Source organism: Heliconius melpomene, chromosome 1, assembly GCF_056956725.1.
Source record: "Heliconius melpomene rosina isolate 202511_hmr_F chromosome 1, ASM5695672v1, whole genome shotgun sequence".
NCBI classification, from domain to species: Eukaryota; Metazoa; Arthropoda; class Insecta; order Lepidoptera; family Nymphalidae; genus Heliconius; species Heliconius melpomene.
This window is the reverse complement of record NC_140389.1, coordinates 17,310,356-17,336,574: the sequence shown is the minus strand read 5'-3', so window position 1 is coordinate 17,336,574 and position 26,219 is coordinate 17,310,356. Positions and strand designations below refer to the sequence as shown.

The window sequence follows — 26,219 nt, the reverse complement described above, 5'->3', positions numbered from 1 at the left end:
GACATTCGACTCTAGTGTTGGCTTGACGCGAGTGAAGTAGGTGGTAAATAGTCACATCGGCAATGAAGTGGCTCAGAGATAAACGAAACATTAATGATTAATTTTTATGCTTGTATCGTGTAATTTGCAATTTCATTAAAGTATGTACCTAATAATTCATTAATAAGGAAATTATAAAAAAAAAACAAAAGTCAATAAAAGGTCAACTGTGAGCCGGACTCGCCCACTGAGGCTTCTTTGTCAATTTCAGAATTAAAGGATATAAAGTTTAAAAGTTAACAGACTTAAGTTCGCGCTCGTATCCACGGAATACCCTATATATATTAATTGAACGTTCCATGTACATACGAGTATATGAATTTTGTAAAGCATTTCTTTGTTGTTCTGTCTTAGTCTGTTGTCACAGCTACTCGGTAAATATTGACAATTATTTTTTAATATTAAGAAATAATTGTGTTTTGTAGTTCATTATTGGTATAAAAAATTTTGAGATATTGGTAGTTGGTAATTGTTGGTATTGGATATTGAGAGTTGGTATTTGGTAGACAGAGGGAAATTAGTGTTAAAACACTCCGTTTCCCACTTTCCGTCAAATTCAGGAAATATTGAGTGTTGAGTGGCGGGACTCAACGCCGCGCTTTGCCTCGATACCAAAAATTCAAGAATATGTTTTAATACATAATCTAAAATATACTAAAACCCTCGGTCCCAGAGGTCTTCTCTCCCTCTTTCTACTTAAACAACTTATATAGAAGAATAACAGAATCTCATAAAGGTGAAAAAATATATAACCAATGTTACTGTCAACGGAGCTCCAGTTTATCGACAGTTTAAAGACACGCGCCCCAACACGCGCGCGCTTCTCTCGGACATTGTTCCGAACTTGCTAAGAACTTCTCCTTCTTGGGTATAACTTTGTACAGCGCTTATTTTTTGTGCGTTGTTTTTAGTCTTTGATCACTTTGTATGTTGGATGAGTTATTCGGAGACATTATTCGGACAGATGTCGTTAAGTTAGTTAACTTGGACTTATTGACGAGTATATGTATATATCGATTGTTAGGGTTCCGTAACTCGAAACAAAAAAACGGAATACTTATATCCTCACATTGTTGACCCTCCTAAGACAATGCATCGTTTGTGCTGCATTTTGTAAGAAATTCACTTCATAATTAAAATCTATAGGGTACTCCCCGTGGAACTTCAGTTATGAAATTTGGCAACTTTACAACACATATAAAGTAATAAATCCGAAAAGTGAAATAAATGTTTCATAAAAAAAATCGTTATAAACTTTTATTTGTGGTTCATTTTATAAAAAATGAGTGCAGCCCGCAAACTTTAGATTGTCAACTTTTATAAGTTACTTCCCGGTGACCAGTTTTTTAGTTATCTTTAGTCTTCTGTTTGTATTTAAAAATATTTTCTTAAGCATTTTAAATTTGACACAATGATAGAAAAATGTAAAAAAAATAAATAATATCCAGTTTAGTCCATTCAGCTCGGTTTTTAGTGACGGACCTCGTGCGTGCCAGTTAACAACAAATTGATTGACCAATACCAAATTGTATGAAAAACATATTAAACTTGACGGTCGAAAACTTTAAATATATGAAGGTACAGAAGTTAAGCATCGTATACATAATAAAATGTGATAGTAATGAAGGAATATAGAAAATATTTCAAAATAAACATATTTTTTTTTCGTTTAGTAACTCGGTTTGCTTCGGTTTGGATACATAGAAATAAATAACAAAAATTAAAAGATAGGCCTATATTTTTCCTGTTTTGGTTGTTATTCTACCAAAATATAATTTTCATATCATTTCATTCGAACTTTTATGCAATAGCAGATTTGATAAGTATCATGTATAGGTGAAACTTACGCCCGTAATGGACATAAGTTTACTATTTATTTAAATGTAGGAAATAAAAATGTAAACGAATATTAAACATTGACACCAAAAATGTCTTCAACTCAGAAACTTATAAAGAAAATAACATTTTATAACATTAAATATTATGTTACTCGAAACCTATATCCGGATATTTCCGTAGAACGAGCTCATTGTGCCGGTTAGCTTCGTGTCGAACATTTTGAATAACGTAATAATATATTGCTAAACAACTTATCTTGCACTTTTTTGTTGTTTTTCTTCATTGCCCATATATTATGACTACATTGTAACAATGTTCGGTAAATAACATGTTATATCTATAATTATACATATATCTGAACTAAAAATATATTTATATGTATAGACGCGCTAATTTCAAGGAACTACCGGCTTTCATTGAAAAACAATTATAGAGTAAGGTTATCACGTTAGTTGTTTCGATGTGGCCCACTGTAATTGCGGTTACAGTGTACATTTCGTTCTAAAATAGGTGAAGTACATAAAGATACGTAACAACATAATAATAACTATTCAAAGTGAAATTTGTAAAATACATAATTATTACGTTGTCTTAGAGCAATCTAAATCAAAAGCATCCTGCACCGTCGCGCGTCGTCTGGTTCGTTACTTGTTAGTTAAGGAAACTTCCCCGTAAATGCGCTGCTAGTTGAACTAATTGTGCTCTTGCATTTGCATCCGGCTCGAAGGACCGGATTGATTGTTACACTTAACAGCTCTGTTATTGCAGGTACGAGTACTAACGATCGAGTTGTATTAACAAATTGAAATATTATTGTGTCATCTAACAAAGATTTTTTTACTTAGTTTATGCAATATTCGTAAAATTATTGAGTAGCTCCTAGTATTTCTACTTTTTACAAATATCTACTATTAACTCTTAAACACCCGCACATATCTCTGTCCACGAGGTAAAATAATTCATGATAGTAAATATGTGTGAAGTAAATTATTGTTTATTATTTAAAAATCTGTTTTGAAACTTACAAACCCCCTTTTTTATAAATGAATAAAAACTAGGGCTCATAAAAGAGGACTGTGAGATGCACTTGTATGTGACGTACCTATCTTTAACTCACAATTATTGAAGAAATTTCTATTCTTTCTCAAAATACTCTTTTTCTATTCTCAAAATACTATACAGAAATAGAACGATACTTAATATATTGTCTTCCGTATAGACTACATAAAACAAAGTAGTAAAAAATAATATAATAAATATTTTTACATCAAAATTCTGAAAGTTAGTACATGAGATACCCTACATGTAGCCGTACTCGTATATACCTACGTAGGTTACAAAGAATCTACTATGTTGCAAGCTTAGTGTGTTTCCCAACAACAAGCCAGGCAGTTCATTTGCAGCTCTAATTAACCTTTGAAAATAGACGAGCAGTCTCTTCGTCTACAAATTTAATATTTTTATTTTTATTCTTTCTTGCAGCTAAATTACGCTGTTATTGGTAGGCATTGCTGAAACAGTAAATATCAAAAAACTCACGTAAATATCATTTTAAATTAAGAATCATTTAAATACCGAGCCACGTTGAGGCCGTCGTGTCTCAGGGCTGTCTATTAATATTTTATTTTTTGGCTCTGGCACCAGACAAAAGCCCAGCACGAATTTCGTTACTCAACACGCAATGCCTTGAAATGTTCCCCACTTTCCACCGAATTGGAAAGTCGGGAACAGAGTGTCCTGACACTAGGGTCCCTCTGCCTATCCTGGTATATGCGGGAGACATCGTGAAGCTAATTTGATTTAAATACCGTATATAATTTTTTTGAAAGTCTCATACCAAATATGAAATAAATATAATTCTTCGTAAGGCATCAAAATTAGCCAAAATTGCCAAAATGAAGCCTTTTTTTCGTCACTGGACTGTAATAGACGTGTATCCTCACTGAAGCAGTGTGCCCAGAACCAAGTAATGTAAAATTATCTTTCTATTGTTAGATGTTTCTTAGTTGTTGTATTATTCTTATTAACGTTAGAATATGTAGTTCGTTTTTCGTTGGTTGTACGTAAAAAATCTAAAATCAATTAATAATTAAACAAAAATTTAAAAAACACAATTTGTATTCACAGAATCTAAAATTGGCTTAATTTGTCTAAAAAGTTATAAAATTCCCAAACATTTTTTCTACTCAACGTACATTTGTCAATTTGGGAATCTAAAAAATGTTAAAGCAAATTTAGCAGAGCGCGTCAATGTTGTTGATCACGTCCATTTGACGTCCATTTGACGGTCTGTATTCAATTACCGACGTATGTATGAATACATTGTTTCTATTTTACAAATTAACTCAATTCAAGTACAAAATTTAATTATTTGAAAAATTGTTTTAAAATTGAATATTTCAATTAAATGTATTAACAAGTAATAGTACATATTATTTACATTTTTAAAAGGTTACTTGTGGACTAACCCTTCAAAAGGGTTAGGACACTTAGTACGTAATGTTACGACACTTCGTTCCCCACGTTCCAACACTAAAGCGAAATATAAATGAAATAAATATTTCATTACCTTGAGCGCTGATCAAACCCACAAGCCCACAATTCGTCATGTTTATGTTCATTTTGTGCCCCTGCGCCAAGACTGGCCCCAGTACTCCTACTTTTTTAGAAAACGTATAAAAATATTAACATAGTTGGATTTAAATTCAGAACTCTCGAGAGGCGTTGTATTTATTATAATATGTAAGAATAAGTACGCTTAAAAATATATTCACAATATTTGTCGCAATATAAAATCCCTAATATCCGCTATTCCGCCATTCGAAATATCTATAACTAGCGACCCCCTTGCGGCTTCGCCCACTTTTACTACTGGATTATTCATGTAATGTATGTTTGCAAAGCACTTAAGATAATGTGAAAATTAATTAAACCCTAATGCAACCCGCATTTTTGTAGTTTCAATAAGGATTTTCGAATTGTTTTCCACAGCAAGGATTTTTTAGTAGGTACCGTAATTTTAAATCTGTGCTACTAATCTTTTCAAGTACTTATTAAAATATATTTAAATGACTATTTTTAGATAGTTAAATGACTATTTTTAAACGGAAGAAATTATAAGCAAAAACCTACCTACTAATAACTACTACAAAAAATATGAAACCAAATATATCGCGCTGAAATAATACATTCAACTTGAATTATCCAATACGTGCAAACGCATCTAAATCTTCGTTCCTATAGAGGCAGGCGGGTTTTTTTTCGAGCTTGTGGTTAATGCTGAAGAGGGTATTCTGTCCCTGATAAAAAGCAAGCACTACGTGGCTGCCTGTGAGGAAAATTAAATAAAATGCATCGGCCGGGAATCGAACCCGGGCCACCCGCGTGTCAGGCGAGCATTCTACCACTGAACCACCGATGCGTATAAGGCAGGCGGGCGCGGCGGACGCATGGCGAGTGGCGAGCCGTTTCGCAGCAAGGATTTTTTGATATTGTAACAACTTCTAAAGTACTTATTAAAATGAAAAACAGTAAAAGACAGTTTTGATCGACATTAAATGGCCAACGTAACTACTACACTTATTTATATGCTGAGAGTAAGGGATAAGTGAAACTTGACTCGATACAGTTGATGTGTGAACGGCGTGATGTGTTAACAATTAAATGCGTTTTTCTCTAAAACTATTCGCAATTTCGAAATAGTGTAAAAAGAAAATTTTATTTTCGTTTAACGTAGAAAATTAATAAAGTATTTTAAGGGATAAGGATTACCATTATGGAAAAATATCCCTCACAATAAAAAATATATTGAAATTACAATTTTTAGACAGAAATATGATCACTGCATGTTATTCTTAAAAGATATGAATATGCTCTCGCGGACTTTTTTGTAGATCTTATTAAGAGGAATGATACTCCAGTACATTTTTTTCATGTAGTACTTACCATTAAAGCAGCGCATGTGCGAAAGTGTCTCAACGGGTAGGACTTTATACACATTTATCGTATTTATGTTAATTTACATAAGAATGTACAAATAATAAACTATATATAAACCTTTCCTGAGAAATACTCGACCTAATGTTGAAAACCGCATCAAAATCCGTTGGATGGTTTAGAAGAAGAAGAGTTAGAAAGTTCAGACAGACACGAAAAGCGACTTTGTTTTATAAGATACTAGCGACCCCCTTGCGGCTTCGCCCGCTTTTATTACTGGATTATTCATATAATGTATGTTTGCAAAGCACTTAAGATAATGTGAAAATTAATTAAACTCTAATGCAACCCGCATTTTCGTAGTTTCAATAAGATTTTCCAATTGTTTTACACAGCAAGGATTTTTTAGTAGGTACCGTAATTTTAAATCTGTGCTACTAATCTTTTCAAGCACTTATTAAAATATTTTTAAATGACTATTTTTAGATAGTTAAATGACTATTTTTAAACGGAAGAAATTATAAACAAAAGCCTACCTACTAATAACTACTACAAAAAATATGAAACCAAATATATCGCGCTGAAATAATACATTCAACTCCAATTATCCAATACGTGCAAACGCATCTAAATCTTCGTTGCTATGCCTCTATAGCGGGCGGGTTTTTTTTTCGAGCTTGTGGTTAATGCTGAAGAGAGTATTCTGTCCCTGATGAAAAGCAAGCACTACGTGGCTGCCTGTGAGGAAAATTAAATAGAATGCATTGGCCGGGAATCGAACCCGGGCCCGCGTGGCAGGCGAGCATTCTACCACTGAACCACCAATGACTGCTCATGACGCGCTTGTATAAGCAAAACGTCGCGGGGCGGCAAGGATGTTTTGATATTGTAACATCTTCTAAAGTACTTATTAAAATGAAAAACAGTAAAGACAGTTTTGATCTACATTAAATGGCCAACGTAACTAATATACTTATTTATATGCTGAGAGTAAGGGATAAGTAAAACTTGAGTCGGCACAGCTGATGTGTCAACGGCGGGATGTGTCAACAATTAAATGCGTTTTTCTCTAATACTATTCGCAATTTCGAAATAGTGTAAAAAGCAAATTTTATCTTCGTTTAACGTAGAAAATTAATAAAGTATTTTAAAGGATAAGGATTAATACCATTATGGAAAAATATCCCTCACAATAAAAAATATATTGAAATTACTATTTTTAGACAGAAATATGATCACTACACGTTATCCTTAAAAGATAAAAATATGCTATCGCGGACTTTTTTGTAGATCTTTTTAAGAGGAACAATACTCCAGTACATTATTTTCATGTAGTACTTACCATTAAAGCAGCGCATGCGCGAAAGTGTCTCAACGGGTAGGACTTTATACACATTTATCGTATTTATGTTAATATACATAAGAATGTACAAATAATAAACTATATATAAACCTTCTCTGAGAAATATTCAACCTAATGGTAAAAACTGCATGCAAATCCGTTGGGTGGTTTAGAAGAAGAAGAGTTAGAAAGTTCAGACAGACACGAAAAGCGACTTTGTTTTATAAGATATAGGATAGGATGTCTCAAAAATATGACAAAAAATAGGAACAGTGTGTTTTAAGTTCTGCCAGGTTCCTTAAGGTTCCTGCTGCCTACACAACTTTATGTAACAGTCGTACGCGTCCGTCGTAATTACAATAACATATACGCGATGCAATGAATACAGCAGAATTGATTTCTAATAAATTAGATTATTCAATTCAAATTGCAAATATATAAATGTTTGTTATGTAAATGAACTCTGTGAATGATTATAATTAGCTAAAAACATTTCGTGTTTGAATTCGATATCAAATAATGGACACTTGAAAATTAATTATTAACTACTAATTATAATCAACGTATATTTTAAATGCATTTGAGCAAAATAGATATAACGGAAATTATAAACATTGTTCGTACTCTAAGTTCCCCGACATTTATAACTAGTAACTGTTCAGCCACTCTGTTGCAGGCGGATAGCAGACAGACTTTGAAAGACTTACTCACAACCGGCACAGTATATAGTAGTGTAAAAACGTTCCGTTCTCCACGTTCCACCCAATTTCGACATAAAGTTTAGCGCGTTGAAGTGTCTTAACACTAGATTCCCTTCCCTTTCCAGCCTAGTCTCCTATCTGCCGGGTAGAACGTGAAACGGCGATTAAACAAGTTATAAAATACACACAATTGGAAATACAATGTAGCATACATCATCCTACACCCGAGTTGTACTCCAGTCGTAGTCTACCGATTCACCAATCAGAATACCCACCAAATATAAAAAAATTCAAATGAACCAAGAAATATGAACGACAGCAATAACATACTCGTAGAAGTGTGTCGTCGCGCACAGTGCTGGTGAAGCAAAACTTAAATAACGAATATATAACGTTTTATTTGCTACTGCACTAGATAATTGTATTTTGTCTTTTTACTATATTCATTCTTGGTAATAAACCCATTGCGGGGCAGTGGTACAGCGTCTCTCTCTGGGTTCGATCGCCAATCGGGGGATAATTATATTTAAATAATATTCTTTCCCACTGCCTCCCCTACTATGTGGGATAACGCGTGAAGCTGCTTTATTCATGGTAATAGTACAGAATATGATATAAAGCACTTGAAAAATATTTTACTTTTTAAAATATTTTTTTGTAAAATTTCAATATCTATGACCTCTAAAGTAAGAAGGATGGAGTTAATAAGTTCAAGGTGGAACATCGACCGTTAGTTGTTTAGAAGATATTTTGGTTTTGTGGAAAATTATTTAGTGTTAAATAATAAAATTCAGGTTTCGTTTCTCTTAGTATATTATTATGGAGTTCAACAACAGTGAAAGGCTAAATATAAAATATATATATTTTAATGTAATATATTTTCAGCAGTATATTGACGTATAATTGAGACGTAGAATTTAATTTGTTAGTAAATAACAAATGAAATTCTTACATGAATAGATCAGTTTAATAATTTTCAAATCAAGGCCTAGGAAAATATTTGTAGATACCTCAATGCTCTAATATACTAAGCGTTTAACATCTACCGTTAATAAGGTGGACAGTTATCGCCGTCTTATTTTTAAAACAACGAATCAACGAAAGACGAGCGATGGAACTTAACGCCGCGATTTGTCTTCTTAAAAGAGCGAAGTCCTTAGTGGGAAAACCTGCAACCGTCACGTTTACAGCCACACTACCGCTGCACCACGACAACCAGAAAGCAAGGAGCTGGGAAGATAAAAAAACTAAACTATTTTATTTTACAATTTGATTTTCGAAACAAATACGTAATATGTGATAGTGCATCACTGCAATATATTTGTGGTCATTCATATATTTGTTGCTAAAGCGAGTCCGCCATTAAACCTCCACTAACTAAGCCGATTACTGCAATTTACTTGTACCTACACGCTTTGGGCATCTAATTATGGACTTATAAATCTATACATAATGTATTTGAGGCCAGGCGTGGCGTAAAGGCAGTTGTAGGTTCGATTTCCATTCGAGAAAATGAAATATATTGAATATTTACATTTTGTAGCTCTGATACCGAGGCAGAGCGCAGCTTTCATTCGGACACTGTAACCCTGCGCCACGATGTCCAGTAGTGTCCAGCAATAATCATAACACTAATATACCAGAAGACAATACGAGTAATTCTCTTTTTGAATCCATTCGAAGTCGCCGAAACCAAAATGGTCGATAAGATCGCTCCGATCGCAATTTAACTTCTTATCGTCCTCACTTATTTTCAATGAACATCCCTTTTTAAAACAAAACTCGTTGAAACTCCTGTAATTGCCTTGAAAGAGCAATTTACGTATAATTCCGTAATACACTGGAATGCCTCACCACGATTTAAGCGAGTTCCGGAGCCTCTAGCGCCCGTGTTATTGACTCGAGTTGAAATGTTGCATTGGGAAACGTGCTATTTTGAATGTTCTTAAATTTTATTTCGTTTGTCCCCTTTCTAATATTTCTTGATAAAATACAGTGTCTGCCAGCAATATTAATAGTATATGTAATATGACATTGCTAGACATCAGAAGTGGTTAATGTGATTTTTAAAAACAAATTATAAACATATATAATTTATATGTTTCTTAATTATTCGGAGAGAGATTCTACGTAATTGCAATAAGTGGGATGTATCACTTAATAATAATATTTGATACGAGTTTCCTTCCAATAAGGGCATATTTCATTACACTACACGTTCACATTACATTACACGCGCCAACTTCCAGCCAAGTTAAAAGCTAGGAACGCGTTATGTGTATATTACAAGAACCATTTTCAGCTACTTCTGAGCGCTTCATAGCTTATAAAAATTAATTGCAACATGCATGAAATTTAGTATATTTGTTAAAACCCTCTAACTTGTGAAGTATTATAATATTTCACCAATTAAACTCCAACGGTTATTGGTTATTGATACATTTATGTTTACAACCGGCATTTGACAGACTCACTCACTCATTAAATAGTTATGTCTGTTTTAGGTGACCTAGAAATATTATATTCGATTTGGAGGATTGGATTCGATTTATACAAGAAAAAATATAAAACTGATAAATAAAATATTATTAGGTAATAACCTAATAATTACTTAAAGTTAGATCAAACGATGTATGGAACTAAAGCGGTTTAACAGTAATCATTTATTTATTTAAAAATGTATCATATCTCAATAAAAACATAAATGTAAAATGAGAGCCCAGTAAAATATTAAATAAGTCGTTGTTCTCAGCTTCGCCCGGCCGAGTTCTGCTCGCACTCGGGAGAACCAAACCAAACATCAATCTAAAAAACCACTAACTTGCAAATATACTCCTAATAGAGCATCTACGTATTCTCTTCTTCTTGGAGCCTTTAGGTGCCACTATCTATCACACACTATAAGTGAACAGAATGAACAGAAAATGGACAACAGAGTTTCTTATTTCATTTCTTTTTGTCTATTTCCATAAAATAGAATAAAAATATAAGTTCTAATTCAAATCCATATATTTCACAGTACACAATCAATTTGCCGAAGCGTGCCGCGCTATCGGCGGGGGGTTCTATTACTAACACATAAGTCAATTCACGGCGGAGTATTAATTAGAACGTCGCACGGTAGCGGCGGTAGCGGCGAGTACAATGAGGTACCAACGGCGCCATGTTTCTTATAATTTATTGACTCGATATAATTAAACGCATCCACTCGCTCAGCCGGCAGCAGCAGCCGAGCGGCCTCCGTCATAACACAGCGTGTAATGGCTTTTCAAAGTAAATAGATGCTGTCTTGGATGTGTCGTTTACAAGGTGGTAGTGGGTTTGATTCTTACTCCAGATAATGTTTATCTCCGGGCACCCAAGGAGCGACGGCTGGATATTTTGATGCAGTACACGAAGGCTAATGGACAACACTGAGGATGTTGTGCAAAGTGGAATAGGTCGAGTCGGAAGTCAGGTAAAGGCGGTGTTGACGGTGCAGGATTGCGTTAGGTATAGTAGAAAATATATACTTGGCTATTTGTATCGATCCCGCACAACGTGAGTAACTAAATCTTAGAGAATAGATAGAAATATATGAGAGACAGCAATGCAGAACACAAAAAACACTTCCATCGAGTTACTTCCTAAATGAAGATTCATTCAAAGATTGAATGAAATATTTTTAAAGAGTTTCAAATAAAAGAGTTCCAGTGAATAGCGAGTGAACTCCCTTGACGCGGGCAGCTGAGTAATGTGGTCTCGGCCGCTCCCGCCCCCTTATCTAACGCAATCGTTTTCAATGAAATGGCCTTTAAAATAAAACTCGTTTTAACGTAAAGCTGCTACTAAAGTGCTACAGTTCACTTTTGTTTACATAACATCTGGCTGCGCCCGCGACGTCTTATACTAATAACTGTGTTTAATAAAATCATCTTAATTTTCTTTGCTCGAGTGGGCATGTTCTTTTGAATTATCTATTTTTTTGCGCTAAAACAGGACAAAAATATTTTTAACGATTTACAACACAACACACAACACCTGCACTTACTTGATTAAGAAGAAATAAAATAATAATATGATATTATGTTGTGTCACGATATTCAGCATAGCTTCACGCGGTATTCCTCATACACCAGGTAGGCAGAGGACACCTAGCTTTAAAACACTCCGTTCCCCACGCCCCGCCAAATTTCAAGACACTGCAAGTCAATTTGCGAAACTCAACGCTGCACTGATCTGCTATTTGTCCAAGTGGAAATTAAACCCACAACTATCCTCAAAATATGTAGGTCTCTCAACAATATTTCCTACTACTAGTATTATTAAATCATAGAATTTATATCTCAGCAAGCAGTCTAATACTATAGTCCAGGGTCTAGCGGCACACGGCAAATATTTTAGCCGTACAAATTACACAAACATTATTTGAGCGCAGCGTGCGAGTGAGTATTTATAATAAAATATTACATTCATATAGAAATTAAGAAATATTTTCATACCTTTAACAATAATTTTGTTATTCCCTATAATTTGGTAATGTATAATTTATGAGTTTCGTAGCGTAACGTGCGTCTAACGCATAGTTAGGAGTTCGATTCCAACTCTGTATAAAATATTTTTATGTCTCTGGAAAAAACCGCACTGTTGGGTTCCTGACTGATTTGATTTGATTTAATTTCATTTAATGTTAAAAAAAATAAAATGAATCAGCTTCACGCTGTATCCCGCACACAGCAGGGTAGGCAGAGGGAACCTCGTGTTAAGACACTCCCTTCCCCACTTTCTGCCGAATTCTGGAGGCATTGCGTGTTGAGTGGCAGAGCTCATCGCCACGCTTTGCCTCTTCACTAAAGCGAAGAAATGGAAATATTTCACTTCCTCGAGTGGGAATCGAACCCACAACCTTCGCGTTACAGTCACACCCTTGTGCCGCGGCGCCACGACGACCTTAATCATCACATCATTTAATGTTTTATTTAAAAATATCATGTTTGTTGATGACTTAGAGTATACCTTCAAAATCATTAATTTATTGTGATTATTTCATTCTAATTATAATGTATTATAATTGTTATTTACATATTCTAATTAATACATTAAGATATTAAAAAATGGTGATCGAATTAATTACTACAAACTTTCTTTTAACCTGTCGTCGAGACTTACCTCGATCTGTTATCTTCCTGACACACTTGCAACCATAAATTCCAATTTAGGATAAAATAGAAAAATGAAACTGATTATTTAATAAATCAATCTATAGATCGCATACATGAACAAGAAACAAGCAATTATTTGTATAGTAATATATGTAACCTTTTAGATATTTATTATAAAACATTATCTTCTGGTCACCTCTGTAAGGAGCGCTACATAAAATTTACCCGTAGCGTCGATTACTACGGCAATAACGCTTAATCAAAGTGAGAGGCAATCGTAGCCGATGGCTACGTCCGTAGCCTCGTAGCACGCTCTACGAAATTGTAGACTCGTAGCTAACTACTGTAATAAGAGAAGCACTACAACGTAGCCATTGGATTGTGGTAAATATTTCATAGAACTTACGTTATGCCATGATTATTATTTTTATATAAAACCTAATAGGATCTTTAATTCTTTTGATTTTTTACGCTGTGTCATGTGACGTTTCCGTTCCCCATTTTCCGCCGAATTCTTGAGGCATTGTATGTTAGGTGGCGCAATTTAATTTGTTTTGCTTAGGTTACCAGATCGTAGAAATGAAAATATTATGTAGTGGGAATCAAACCCACAACTGTCGAGCGTTTTTACATATTTTATATCTTTAAGCATTAACTGCGTATATTTGGTAGTGTATATGTTTGTAAGCTTAACGTTGCGGACACCTTACACACAATAGGCCGTGGTCGCGGGTACACCGTCTGTCGTAACAGACAGACAGACAGTTATGTTTATACGGGATTAATCTGGCTAAAGAACTTTATTTCAAAGGTGTTATACTTATTTATGTTATTATAAACTTTAATTTGAATTGTAAAAAGTTGTATCTATCCTAAACCAAAATAAAATAAATATTCTTATATATATTTTTCATTATGAGAATAATGAGAAGTAAACATGAAAAATGGAGCAAAATTTTAATGGATTGGTACCCAAGAGACAGTAAAAGGAGTAGGGGAAGGCAGCACAGAAGATGGGAAGATGAGATAAAATTAACAGCAGGTCCCCATTGGAGAAGGGTTGCTAGGAACAGAAAACATTCGAAAATGTTAGAGAAGGCCTTTGCCAACAGGCACACTGAGCCCATAGATATAATATGATCATATTGCTGACAAACTTAATATAAAGCTCAGGATAACAGGCTGGATGTAATGTAATGTATATATATTTTTATTTAATCGATGTTAGGGAACTGAATGACTCAAAATTAAGTTTCATTTCACATCGTGAAGCTTATAAGTGATTTATAATAATAAAAAAATATTAATGTTATAATATTGAAACTTATAGATTGACGGATTGTACTCGTTATGGTTAAACAAAAATATCGTATTAATATTCCGAAATGTTATAAATATTATTTTGCTAAACTTCCATCCTATGGGCTTCCCGAGAACTTATGCAGGTGGATCGCCAGCTTTCTCACTGGGCGCAGCATCAAGGTCGCTGTCGACGGTTTTTGCTCCAAACATATGCCCGTGAACGCTGGCGTTCCCCAAGGCTGCGTGCTGTCCCCCACGCTGTTTCTTCTGCATATCAATGACATGCTGGAGGATTCTAGCATTCATTGCTATGCAGATGACAGCACGGTGGACGCTGTTTACTCCGGCGGCGCAAGTCTTTCTCGGGAAAACGCTGAACAGTGCCGAAATAAACTTGTGTCTTCTGTTGAGGCATCCCTCGAGAATGTCTCTTCATGGGGTGAAAAGAACCTGGTCCAATTTAACCCCCTGAAGACACAGGTTTGCGCGTTAACCACAAAAAAAACCCCATTTATCGTATCGCCAGTCTTTCAGAACACTCCCCTTTCAGCCGCGTTCAATAGAGCGAGACGGTACTTCACGCCAAAACACCGATTGGCTCTATATAGGGCCCAGGTTCGGCCACACATGAAGTACTGTTCTCATCTCTGGGCTGGTGCACCCCAGTATCAGCTTGACCCATTTGATCGCATACAACGTAGAGGTGTCCGAATCATTAAGGACCCAGTAAGCTGTGTGAAAGGCTTGACACTTTGGCTCTGCGTAGAGACGTCTCCTCGCTGTGCGTTCTCTATCGCATTTATAATGGTGAGTGTTCTGAAGAACTGTTTGACCTGTTACCTGCCGCCGAATTTTCTAACCGCACAGCACGTCACAAACTTAAATATCATCCACACCATCTGGATGCGTGGCACTCCACTACTGTGCGGTTTCGTAGGAATTTCCTTCCACGCGCCACCGAACTGTGGAATAGCCTACCCGCGGCAGTGTTTCCAGGTCGGTACGATATGGGTACCTTCAAAAAGCGCGTCTATCTCCACCTCAAAGGCCGGCAACGCACCTGTAGCTCCTCTGGTGCTGCACGAGGTCGTGGGCGGCGGTGATCATCATCAGGTGACCCGAACGCTCGTTTGCCTTGTCCTTTTTCCATAAAAAAAAAAAATACCAATGTATTTAACTTTTTTGAATTAATATTATTAAATATGATATTAAATTGCGTAAATTTAGTTGGATGTGGTTAAATATTTATTTAGAATAGCCTTTAAACAATTTCAATTATGTTTTATTATTTAGCATATTATGTACATTTTGTGACTCTAGATAATTATTAAAAATTTAATGAAATAATAAAAAAGAAAAAAATGTTATAATTATAATAATGCTTTATAGGTTGCTTGATAATAATGATTGAAAAGTTGAAAAAACGATGTTATTAAGCAGTATGTATCCATGGAAAAGCAGAAACAGAAACTTATAGTTTGTCAACGGAATATGGAACGAAGTATGCTGAATATAATGTTAACCTTTAAGTATGGACGTCGGGTCTGACAGACCCATCTAGTTCTACGAATTCTACAAATCGGCCACTTCTCGGTGACCTCCGCCACTGAGTCGCTCAGTACCTTTCGTATTAATGACAAAATGAATGTAGATAGCAGTGGTTGTGTCTCTGGGTTCAAAACACGTGAATATTTAACTTTCTAAACGGGGCCTGGGTCTGTCAGACCCGACGTCCATGTTTCCCATACATTAATGATTTCAAAAGGCCATATATTTTTAAAATATTACAAAATATACTTTAATATTTTAATTGTATTATTTGTATTCAAATGTTTTTATTGTTATATATCATATATTATTTTGCATTGTTTGTTATATATTTTAGTAATATAAATATTATTTACCTAAAAAAGATTGAATTTTTTTAGTTTTTATGATAAAATGGAAAAAAATGATCGACCAAGCACATCAGGGACAAAAATAGCGGTACTTTATAATCAACATCAAACAAAAGAATTGGACGACGACATTTTATAAAGAAAATAGCACTTTATCAAATAAAAAGACGCGTTTCGTATACTAAACTACTCTAAGAATTGAGAATGACTTTGACTCGCGTTTCGCGTTCTGATCTATAATTTACTGAACATGAAGCTAAAAAAATAGTTCTTGAAAAATAGTTCTTGAAAAACATGTACACTTTGCCCCCAAAAGATATATAGAAAGACAACACATACTTATGTTAACCTTTAACTATGGACGTGATTTTTTTATAACACAAATATGGACGTCGGGTCTGTCAGACCAGTGTATTTATTGGTCATATTCCGTCTGTTTTTTAAAGGAAGAAGACAATTTTATGTTTTAGTTTACATGAATAGCCTCAAATCAAGCAAAATCAATATAAATAAAATCGCTTTTTATTAAAGTTTACGCATCACAACGATTTAAGTAACTTAAAGTCACAATTTCAGTCTTTGGCCACATGGGATGACTCTTAAGAAAATAATACTATAAAAAAAGACAGATAATAAAATAAATATTTTTTTAACAAAATATAAAGTCTAACAAATAAAAAAAATAAAAAAATTACATCTTATGTTATAAAATAAAAATTTTGACAACACCTCAAGATAAGGTACTATTGAACATCGATACACAATGGCTTTCAACATTGTTGGCTAATAAAAAAAATAAAGTGGAACTGGATTGGACTATGAGAACGAATAAAAATAAATGGACTAAAGATGTAACAGAATGGTATCCTAGAAACGGAAAGAGGCAAAAGAGACGTCAAATAAAAAGATGAGAGGATGATCTACCAAAAGGATGGAGAAGGTTAACTTGAAACAGAGAACAGGGGAATAGAATGGGGGAGGCCTATGTCGAGGGACAACCTGACTAAAAAACTGGCTGCTTTAATTCTTTTAAATTTTTATAGTATATTTTATTTTAATTTTGAAAACAAAACTCTGAAATAGTCAGTGAATAAAGGCTTTATTTATTTATTTATTTATCCATGGAAATAGAGACAGTTGACGAAGCAAAAGATCGTAGCGTTTGGTTCTCCGTTTAGTCTGGCCACCCCGCTAGGGATATATCGAGAGATGAAATGAGCTAAAGTGAAGCTAAGATAGAATGTAATAACATAAAAATAACTAAAACGTAAATATAAAATATGTTTAATTAGAAATATCCAATTATCCTGATAATATGTAAATTTTAATGGAAAAACAAATAAATAAAGAAATGACAGATCTTTTATTTTCTCTATATCGCTAACTGATGAAATAATAACATGTAGAGTCAATAATAGTCACGACTACCGATGTTAGACCGCAGGTGGTTGTTTCTAATAAATATTCGTTATCAGTCAGCGAGGCCCGTCCCCGTCCCCGTCCCCGCCCCAGCCCCCTTCCCGCCGCGTTATTAGCGTGCATGTGCGTTACCGATACTCATCGCAGTTAACACGCATTGGAAGCCGTTAACTATGATATGTGCAAGTGCAGTTGCTATTGCTCTCATGGAAGCGTTCCCTTGCTATATTTAAAAAATAAAAATCTATTCTTATATTTATAGCTAAAATCATATTAGAATAACAAAAAATAAAGAATCCAATCGTTATTAAGAATGAGTAAGTGTCATAAATATGTGTAACTATTAGACTAAAGAGGCCGCCGTAGCGTTATTGAACACCGTCTGATTCTTAACGCGACAGATGAATTCTCAAGGAATTACGTGAAGAGTAGCGGATTTTAACGCCGCGCTTTGAAAGATTAAAGTGTGAAATATTTCATCCCTGAGTGGGGATCGAACACACATCCGTCACGTTTACAGACGGTCACTTGAGTCCCTGATCCGGCGGCCGTGACATATCCATTACTCGGCTACACCAGCTAACAATATAAACGCAATACTTTTATATTTTGGTTCCAATCGAGTTTAACAATCCTTCCCCTCTGTTGTTTGATCCACTTAGCTAACTTATGTAACAGAGTTAGAGAGCTCCTTTAAATCGCGGTTACACAGAAATTATTCGGAAATAGCAGATTACGAAGCAATTGTGCGAGTTGGGCCGAGTGTTGCGTCAAAAAGGAGAACAATAACGATGTTCTTTGCGCGAAACATTTTTGATATGATTTATACAACTTTAGATTTTTTTAATGTACAGTAAGATTTAGATCTACAACATTTTTACTTTATCTTTGATTTAAAAACTTGGACTTGTGGTGTGAAAATAATATGTTTTTGAGATATTTTATCTGTATCTTAAAGTGTCTTCAATATTAACTATTATTTAAGTAGTATATAAAAAACTTTATTTTTCAATATCTAAAATAATTTGGATTTTCCGTTTCAACTCTACTCTACGTAGAATTAGTAGCGTCGTCTAGTGAACCACACTAAGCTAGCAGCTACAATGTAGCCTACATTCATGTTCTATACAAAGATGGAAATTAGGTTTGTGAGTTACGGCAACGCTAACTGGCTTACACTGTTTTTTCGATAATATTTACAATCTTTAATAATTAGTTTTGCAATACTTATTTTACAGTATGTTTGTATAAAATGATTTGCGAATATATTCTTTCAAAATGGATATTAGTAGCTCAGTCATATATATGACTGAGCCTTTGTCAATATATTGACAAAGGGTAAGGCTTTACACAATTATTTTTTCAAAGTTGGTATATTTATCGGTTGGTTTCTTAAATCTACATTTATAATATTTGTAATTAGTGGAAAAAGTAAGTTTCATGTTCGATACTTAGCATTTAAATCTAAAATATTATTATCCTATATCTTATAAAACAAAGTCGCTTTTCGTGTCTGTCTGTTGTTTCTAACTCTTCTTCTTCTAAACCACCCAACGGATTTTGATGCGGTCTTCACCATTAAGTCGAGTGATTTTCGTAGAAGGTTTATATATAGTTTATTATTTGTACATTCTTATGTAAATTAACATAAATACGGTAAATGTGTATAAAGTCCTACCTGTTGAGACACTTTCGCGCATGCGCTGCTTTAATGGTAAGTACTACAAGAAAAAAATGTACTGGAGTATTGTTTGTCTTAATAAGATCTACAAAAAAGTCCGCGAGATCATATTCGTATCTTTTAAGAATAACGTGTAGTGATGATTTTTCTGTCTAAAAATAATAATTTCAATATATTTTTTATTGTGAGGGATATTTTTCCATAATGGTATTAATCCTTATCCTTTAAAATACTTTATTATTTTTTTTGCTACGTTAAACGAAGATAAAATTTGCTTTTTACATAATTTCGAAATTGCGAATAGTTTAAGAGAAAAACGCATTTAATTGTTGACACATCACGTCGTTGACACTTCAGCAGTATCGACTCAAGTTTTACTTATCCCTTACTCTCAGCATATAAATAAGTATATTAGTTACGTTGGCCATTTAATGTAGACCAAAACTGTCTTTACTGTTTTTCATTTTAATAAGTACTTTAGAAGTTGTTACAATATCAAAAAATCCTTGCTGCGAAACGCGCCTCGCGACGTTATGCTTATACAAGCGCGTCCGCCGCGCCCGCCTGCCTTACAAGCATCGGTGGTTCAGTGGTAGAATGCTCGCCTGCCACGCGGGCGGCCCGGGTTCGATTCCCGGCCGATCATTCTATTTAATTTTCCTCACAGGCAGCCACGTAGTGCTTGCTTTTCATCAGGGACAGAATACCCTCTTCAGCATTAACCACAAGCAAAAAAAAAACCCGCCTGCCTTTATAGCAACGAAGATTTAGATGCGTTTGCACGTATTGGATAATTAGAGTTGAATGTATTATTTCAGCGCGATATATTTTTTGTAGTAGTTATTAGTAGGTAGGCTTTTGTTTATAATTTCTTCCGTTTAAAAATAGTCATTTAACTATCTAAAAATAGTCATTTAAAAATATTTTAATAAGTACTTGAAAAGATTAGTAGCATAGATTTAAAATTACGGTACCTACTAAAAAATCCTTGCTGTGTAAACAATTGGAAAATCCTTATTGAAACTACAAAAATGCGGGTTGCATTAGGGTTTAATTAATTTTCACATTATCTTAAGTGCTTTGCAAACATACATTACATGAATAATCCAGTAGTTAAAGCGGGCGAAGCCGCAAGAGGGTCGCTAGTATTTTATAATAAGCTGTGTGAGAAGTGACACAACAAGTAATGTTTTACTGGGTCATTTCTGTTCGTTAACAATGATCATTTAAATACGTAAAATTGAAATAATTAAATATCTATTTGTTTTATTCACAATCATTTAAAGAAATATATTTTCATCTTTTTCTTATCAAATTCATGCTGTATCCCGCATATAGTAGGGTAGGCGGAGGAACAGTCCGTCCCCCACTTTCGTTCGAATTTTGGGTGGTGGAACTCAACGCCGCGCTTTGCCTGTTACTGTTACCAGAGACAAGAAATGAAAATATTAATAAATAATAACTCATTTCCCCGAGCGGGAATCGAACCCACAGTCGTCGCGCTGTGCCACTGACATTATATGCTAAAGAATTCATCAGTAAAAGGATTATATATACAAAGAAACAACCTTAATTATACAAAGAAAAACCTTAATCGGAACTAATAATTCCTATTTTTTAACATTAATATACATGTTAAATAAGACCGCTACTGGTAGGGCTATTAATAACATGATACTGATAAAGGTGTACATTGTTATAAAAACAGGCTAAGAAAATGTGTTCGTCATTTAACTATAATAGGGTGGGGGGGGGGGGGTTGGGGGGCTGAGGAAGGCTGTCGTCCCAACTGGGTCACAACTCAGCGCTTAAAGAGGGTGCAGTAAAAACGGCGAGTCCTGTACGAGCTTCGATACTTTCTGTACTAAGCAACGTTGACTGCATTCTCCGAACACTTCCCCTCCCCCCGCCGCACCGTGTTCTTTCTTTTACTGGCGCTTAAGTTTTATTCAATAATTTCAACAATGCTTAACTTGTTTGAAATATTATCATCATGAATTATTAACAGACAGGAATAACTCACTAAAATGTAATAGTTGAAGATTGTTTCTATAAAACTGAGGCGCTGTAGTGTATGGTTTGAAGTTTACTTCGACATGTATATTTACAGTGTATCTGACAGACAGACGGACACGAGGGCACAGCCCCCCTGCGGGTGTAACGCGACGGTGGTGGGCTTAATGCTCACTAGGCACACAAGGGTATTCATTAATATTTATTAATATTTTCATTACTTCGACAAATTATGACTTTCTCTAATCATCGACAATTTATTTGATTTTATTCTTATAGATAAATACTCATCTCCTCTCCATAAGTTCATATGAAAATCAGAATAAAATTAAATCAAGCAAACATCTCAACACTCGCATTCGCTGACGCGCGACGTGCTGTGAGATGATTGGTTTAGGCTCGCTGTCACGTAATTATGCATTCATCCACTTAGAAACTATGGATATCGCATGGACAATACCTATTTATGATATTAATCTTCGCCCGGGACTTGGCTTGCCTTGCTTTTAGGACAATGTCCAGTTAATATTAAAAAAAAGACACAAAATAAATTACAATAAAGTACATACACAGTATTTTCCATATTGACTAAGCTTATAACGCGGTGTTTTAGGACATTTCCTTTTTTCCGCACAAACTTCCGGGCGTGACGCGTGGGCAGACGTGCTCCACGCAGGTTCCGAATTAACAACCGTTGTGTTTCAATGACATTTTACCTTCCCATATTTTTCTTTCAGCGGTGGGCAGAGAAAGAGGAGTGACATGATACGAGTTTCTCTAAGTCCATGCGGACTACAGTGTGAATCTAAAAATATATAAATTAACATTAATCACATTGAGATATCAGTAAGCAGAAAAGGGATAATGTTTGAGATTTCTTTACTTATTTATCATATTTTTTCCAACCGATTTTTGATTACAGCGCCCGTGTCAGCTCCTATTCGTTCATCATAAATACAAGAAAGAAAATGTGCGAATACGACTTTAACGAAATTTCAACAACACAATTAAAACATAATAGTGTTGGAGCGCGTCATAAATGCCTCGAAATGAGAGTTCCTAGAGCTGTTCCGACATTAGCATTTCACCGCGGGCTCCGAATCTCACTTGTCGAATTAATCTGTACATGACGCCGGCGTCGGTTTTATTCCTCAAATAAAGCTCCCTTAATCCTTTTCCATCGGCTTTGTCATAAATAATATTTATTCGCAAAAAATTGCGTCCGTCCAAATAACAACGTGATGAATGATGTATAAATATTAAGGAAAATTTAATAATTTCGTTCATTTATATAAAATTTTCTATTTTTAGTCATCGTGGGTGGTAACCAAACAGGCCTTAGCAACAGTAAATAGGACGCAGTTATGTATTTGTTTTATCTGTAACGCGAAATAAATAAATAAATGTACACACTTATCAAGTGCCGGTTACAACGACCTCTGCTCGTCTCGGACACTCGGTAGTGAGGCTTGACAGTAAGCTTATGTGGCTTCCAATATTGTTGTCACAACTACGGTTGAATATTTTATATTTGCAAACAATGAACAATGTTAGCATTCGAAAAACAATAGTTAGCTATTTTAGATATTCCAAAAAAACAACCCTATTTTTATTCATTTTTGAACTTTTTTTATATTTTATTGTGTAGTGTATACACCAGTTATTGAAAGGTCAAGCTTTTAAGTATTCGAAGCGTACTTTTGCATTATGGCTGATCAAATTTTTAATATGTGACTGTTATAATTGAAATGGGAATTGAAATTATTTTTAATTAATTAATTATTTTTTTCAGCTAGCTAATAATAAATAATCAAACAGCATTAGTTCCACTCTGAGACCAACAAACGTGCAGCAAGTCTGACAAAAGAGATTCTTGTTGAAGTAAAGAGCAGCTGACCATTCGTAATTCAAAGCGTAGTCGTATATAATAGTAGAGCGCTGAACTCAAAGTTATAAGGAATGTGGGAGTTTGGAGCCCTAGTTGCAGTTAGTGCTTAGGTTTTGTTCGTCTGTTTGTTTGCTGAGAGCCTCTCTGAGAAAGTTTCAGGAATAAATGAGGCTGTGGTCACGGTGGGGGAATAGATAAGGTGTGTCAGCGTTTCTTTTTTTATAATTCTACAAAAAATATACGATTTACCAGTCAATGTTATCATTTCTATAAATATAGTACGTATATACATTAAACATACTTAAAATTATTAAAAAAAAACAGATAGAACTGAGTACCAAGTCACTCTGTTCTTCAGTTGCTTCCTGTATCTGACCTTCTATTCGGGATTAAGTAAGAACAACTACCACCAATCATTAATAGCCCGCGAGCCGACTCCTAGAGTCACGCCGGTGCATCCGCCCTATACAACTCGTAGTCGGTGATAAATCGCCGCGTGACGTCACGAGCGAGGCTAACTTTGCTAATTACCGTAAATTACCGCTAACTCGGTCTTAAAGAGAAAGCTATAGCTTATTTTCAATAATGCGGTATGATTTTTAGTGTTTTAGTTTAGGAAAGTTTTATAAATTTTACGCACTAGTTATTTTAATAAATTAATAATTTAAATTTTTGGGTAAAAAAAGAAAAAAAAAATACCAAAAAGATATTTTTTTTTCTCAAGACTGCATACTGGTATCAAACTGGTATGGTTATCAATGGCTCGAGACAAATGTAATGAGAGTCGAAACGACGGACGACAAAGTGATCCTATAGGAACCTTACTTCCTTTCGAGATACGGGATTCGGGAACCCTAAAAAGGGAATAAACATATCTAACATATTTCAGAAAGTATACTCACATTTTTAATATTCTTTTAGTTACAGTTACTAACGACACTTATGTAAAAAAAATATAAAAAAAATATATTGAAAGTTGAAACTCCCGTGGAAACCATAATATAGGTACTAAGTAAGTACTAGCCCCTAGAGATGTCAAGCGACATTCTATCGAGCATCCCCTGCAGAATCAACTTGAGGGTATTTGTTTATAGGAAATACACATAACAATGTAAGAATATACATAGGTGGTAGAATATTTAAGTAAATTAAATTAAATTGTATACTAAAAACTCTCTTATTACCTAGCAATCAGGAAAACTGTAGTAGCAATGACTAGTTCGAAATATAATATGTCCATAGCTTTAGAAATAAGTCATAACTTCAAGCGCGGTGCATTCTTTAAGTTGAAAACGGAAAGTTTTTAGTTTTAAGTTTTAATGAAAATATTATACAACGAATCTAGCAATTTTCGCCCTATAGAGTATTCTCTGTCAATTTATATGCTGTCCTGCTAGATGTTCGCAGGATAAGCAAAAATAATAGTGTGAGCCAGTCTTCTCTTGTGGACCTACAATCCTGAAATCTGTACGCAACGCTCGGTCGGACTCGCAGCGAGTCTCACTCGCACTCGATCGGTTTTTTTATACAAAAGTTAGCTTTTGAAACTAAATGTACAAAGTTTTAATTCAAGCCCTACTCTGTGGCAAAATGAGAACGCTTTTTTAAATTTCTTCACGATGTTCCACAAAATTTCTATTTTGCACACCCTGGTGCTCTGATATTTGTTTTGTATGAATAGTAGTTTTAGGTTCAATTTTCAATTCGTTTTTTTTTTGCATGTTTAATTTATTTTTCTACCTTCACGCTGTATCCCGCATAAAGAATGATAAGCAAAAGGAACTTAGTATCAAGATGGCTAGTTTCCATATAATTTTCGAGACATTGCAAGTAGAGTTCTAGAACTCAACGCCGTGGTTTATCTTGTTACCAGAGCGAGGAAATGAAAATAAGTCGTTTTTACGAGTGGGCAGTGTAAGAGTGACGGGCCGGAACCAAGACCAGATTTTCAATAATCTCTGTCTCTGGTGTAGCATATTTGTAAAAAAAATGCATGAAAATAAACAAAATCAAAAACATTACTTTCTTTATAAATCCTTATAAAATTGAATTTCTTGCCTACATTTTATTTATATAAATCCCACCATTTACAAGGAAATAACGAGAAAATTATTTTACATGGGTTTTAGAATTTTTATTTCTTCAAACTAGTTGAAAGATTAATTATTTTACAGTTGGAAAAATTGAAGTCAATCCTGAAGTTGCAGGAGTTAGACGTTGAGTGTTGGAAACTTTTATTACGAGAGAAACTAAAACGTGATTTAGTATTACCGCTAATGTAATGTGTTGTTATATTTCAGGTTCAAATGTAAGAATATATATATATTATCTTAAATAGCCGTCGCCCGAACCTTTTTTTAAAACCTACAATAGAAAATCCCTTTTTTCCCATTCTCATAGGAACTTCGAGAAATCTTCTTTTATGTGTTTTCTTTCATACATTAGAAAACGAATAACATAAGTAAGTATATCAGACGGTAACAGAATATCAGAACTGACTGCTAAATTAGTCACAAATAACTTTTACAATTTATATAAAACGAAGTAAATGTGCCTAAATTTGTAAGGTAACTTATATAATAAATTAATAAATCTTCTTCACTCTGTATCCCGCACACAGCAGGATAGGTACAGGGAACCTCGTGTTATGGGACACTCCATTACCCACTTTCCGCCGAATTCTGGAGGCATTTTGTGGTGGCGGTGAGTGGCGGAACTCAACGCCGCATTTTGCCTCGCCACCAGAGCGAAAAAATTAAAATATAATTTTTTTCCTCGAGTGGGATTCGAACCCACAACTAGTCGATTTTACATCACATTTTGTGAACAAATAAGAAGAGGGAACAAATAAAAATTTAAATGTAAATAAATAAATATGTGGGGAACAGAGTCAGAACAGACGGACAGATGGCCAACGAAGAGTAATCCTATAAGAGTTCTGTGTTTTCCTTTTGAGATATGAATGAAACCTTAAAAATAAAAATATAGGTATAATACAGATACGATGTGTCTACCGCATA

At 34.5% G+C, this 26,219-nt stretch overlaps 1 non-coding gene across 1 annotated transcript; it reads right to left on the bottom strand.

The window, feature by feature from the left end:
• Nucleotides 1-5,228: 5,228 nt before the first annotated feature.
• TRNAV-GAC (transfer RNA valine (anticodon GAC)) lies at nucleotides 5,229-5,299 on the bottom strand. The gene has a single exon. It is a non-coding gene; the product is annotated as a tRNA-Val (tRNA).
• Nucleotides 5,300-26,219: the final 20,920 nt, after the last annotated feature.